General features: G+C 39.3%; 7 non-coding genes across 7 annotated transcripts; all 7 read right to left on the bottom strand.

Annotated features, from left to right (window-relative positions):
* Positions 1-153: 153 nt before the first annotated feature.
* On the bottom strand, positions 154-226 carry TRNAD-AUC. The gene has a single exon. It is a non-coding gene; the product is annotated as a tRNA-Asp (tRNA).
* A 117-nt stretch (positions 227-343) lies between these two features.
* On the bottom strand, positions 344-416 carry TRNAE-CUC. The gene has a single exon. It is a non-coding gene; the product is annotated as a tRNA-Glu (tRNA).
* A 1,087-nt stretch (positions 417-1,503) lies between these two features.
* TRNAE-CUC lies at positions 1,504-1,576 on the bottom strand. Its single transcript has one exon. It is a non-coding gene; the product is annotated as a tRNA-Glu (tRNA).
* Positions 1,577-1,692: 116 nt separating this feature from the next.
* TRNAE-CUC lies at positions 1,693-1,765 on the bottom strand. The gene has a single exon. It is a non-coding gene; the product is annotated as a tRNA-Glu (tRNA).
* A 116-nt stretch (positions 1,766-1,881) lies between these two features.
* On the bottom strand, positions 1,882-1,954 carry TRNAE-CUC. The gene has a single exon. It is a non-coding gene; the product is annotated as a tRNA-Glu (tRNA).
* Positions 1,955-2,070: 116 nt separating this feature from the next.
* Positions 2,071-2,143, bottom strand: TRNAE-CUC. The gene has a single exon. It is a non-coding gene; the product is annotated as a tRNA-Glu (tRNA).
* Positions 2,144-2,259: 116 nt separating this feature from the next.
* TRNAE-CUC lies at positions 2,260-2,332 on the bottom strand. The gene has a single exon. It is a non-coding gene; the product is annotated as a tRNA-Glu (tRNA).
* Positions 2,333-2,503: the final 171 nt, after the last annotated feature.

Genomic DNA, 2,503 nt, shown 5'->3' with positions numbered 1-2,503 from the left:
GAGAGCCGAGTATCCTAACCAACTAGACTATAAAGAAATTTCCCATCGGTCGGTTGTTATGATTTTATTTTTTTTATTTTTCCAAGGTAGATTGACAAGGCACTGCCGATGGTTCGTTTTCGTAAAAAAGAAATAACAAACGAAAAACTAAAATTCCGTTGCTGGGACTTGAACCCAAGTCTCTCAAATGATAGTCGAGAATCCTAACCAACTAGACTACAACAAAATTGCATATCAATTGGTTGTTATGATTTTATTTTTTTTTATTTTTTCAAGGTAGATTGACAAGGCACTGCCCATGGTTCGTTTTCGTAAAAGAGAAATAACAAACAAAAAACTCAAATTTCATTGCCGGGACTTGAACCCGGGTCTCTCGAGTGAGAGTCGAGTATCCTAACCAACTAGACAAGAACAAAATTACACATCAATTGATTGTTATGATTTTATTTTATTTTTTATTTTTCCAAGGTAGATTGACAAGGCATTGCCGATGGTTCGTTTTCGTAAAAGAGAAATAACAAACGAAAAACTCAAATTTCGCTGCTGGGACGTGAACCTGGGTCTCTCGGGTGAGAGCTGAATATCATGACCAACTAGACTACGACAGAATTACCCATCGGTCGGTTGTTATGATTTTATTTTTTTTACTTTTCCAAGGTAGATTGACAAGGCACTTCCGATGGTTCGTTTTCGTAAAAAAGAAATAACAAACGAAAAACTCAAATTCCATTGCTGGGACTTGAACCCGGGTCTCTCGGGCGAGAGCCGAGTATCCAAACAAACTAGACTACAATGAAATTGCTCATCAATCGGTTGTTATGATTTTATTTTTTTTATTTTTCCAAGGTTGATTTGCCCATCGGTCGGTTGTTATGATTTTATTTTTTTTTATTTTTCCAAGGTAGATTCACAAGGCACTGCCGAAGGTTCATTTTCGTGAAACGGACCTGAAGCTGGGTCTCTCGGGTGAGAGCCGAGTATCCTAACCAACTAGACTACAACGGAATTGCCCATCGGTCAGTTGTTATGATTTTATTTTTTTTTTATTTTTCCAAGGTAGATTCACAAGGCACTGCCGAAGGTTCATTTTCGTGAAAGGGACTTGAAGCTGGGTCTCTCGGGTGAGAGCCGAGTATCCTAACCAACTAGACTACAACGGAATTGCCTATTGGTCGGTTGTTATGATTTTATTTTTTTTATTTTTCCAAGGTAGATTGATAAGGCACTGCCGATGGTTCGTTTTCGTAAAAAAGAAATAACAAACGAAAAACTAAAATTCCGTTGCTGGGAGTTGAACTCGAGTCTCTCAAGTGATAGTCGAGAATCCTAACAAACAAGACTACAATAGAATTGCACATCGATCAGTTGTTATGATTTTATATTTTTTTATTTTTCCAAGGTAGATTGACAAGTCACTGCCGATGGTTCGTTTTCGTAAAAGAGAAATAACAAACGAAAACTCCAATTTCATTGGAAAGAGAAATAACAAACGAAAAACTCAAATTCCGTTGCCGAGACTTGAACCCAGGTCTCTCGGGTGAGAGCCGAGTATCCTAACCAACTAGACTACAATGGAATTGCCCATCGGTTGGTTGTTATGATTTTATTTTTTTTATTTTTCCAAGGAAGATTGACAAGGCACTTCCGTTGGTTCGTTTTCGTAAAAGAGAAATAACAAACGAAAAACTCAAATTCCGTTGCCGGGACTTGAACCCGGGTCTCTCGGGTGAGAGCCGAGTATCCTAACCAACTAGACTACAACGGAATTGCCCATCGGTCAGTTGTTATGATTTTATTTTTTTTATTTTTCCAAGGAAGATTGACAAGGCACTTCCGTTTGTTCGTTTTCGTAAAACAGAAATAACAAACGAAATACTCAAATTCCGTTGCCGGGACTTGAACCCAGGTCTCTCGGGTGAGAGCCAAGTATCCTAACCAACTAGACTACAACAGAATTGCCCATCGGTCGGTTGTTATGATTTTATTTTTTTTATTTTTCCAAGGAAGATTGACAAGGCACTTCCGTTGGTTCGTTTTCGTAAAACAGAAATAACAAACGAAAAACTCAAATTCCGTTGCCGGGACTTGAACCCGAGTCTCTCGGGTGAGAGCCGAGTATCCTATCCAACTAGACTACAACGGAATTGCCCATTGGTCGGTTGTTATGATTTTATTTTTTTTATTTTTCCAAGGTAGATTGACAAGGCACTGCCGATGGTTCGTTTTCGTAAAAGAGAAATAACAAACGAAAAACTCAAATTCCGTTGCCGGGACTTGAACCCGGGTCTCTCGGGTGAGAGCCGAGTATCCTAACCAACTAGACTACGACGGAATTGCCCTTCGGTCGGTTGTTATGATTTTATTTTTTTTATTTTCCCAAGGTAGATTGACAAGGCACTGCCGATGGTTCGTTTTCTTAAAAGAGAAATAACAAACGAAAAACTCAAATTCCGTTGCCGGGACTTGAACCCGGGTCTCTCGGGTGAGAGCCGAGTATCCTAAC

This window comes from Cucurbita moschata, unplaced genomic scaffold (assembly GCF_002738365.1).
Source record: "Cucurbita moschata cultivar Rifu unplaced genomic scaffold, Cmos_1.0 Cmo_Scf00030, whole genome shotgun sequence".
NCBI lineage: Eukaryota > Viridiplantae > Streptophyta > Magnoliopsida > Cucurbitales > Cucurbitaceae > Cucurbita > Cucurbita moschata.
Note: the sequence above shows the minus strand (reverse complement) of the source record. Positions and strands in the feature narration are given on the sequence as shown.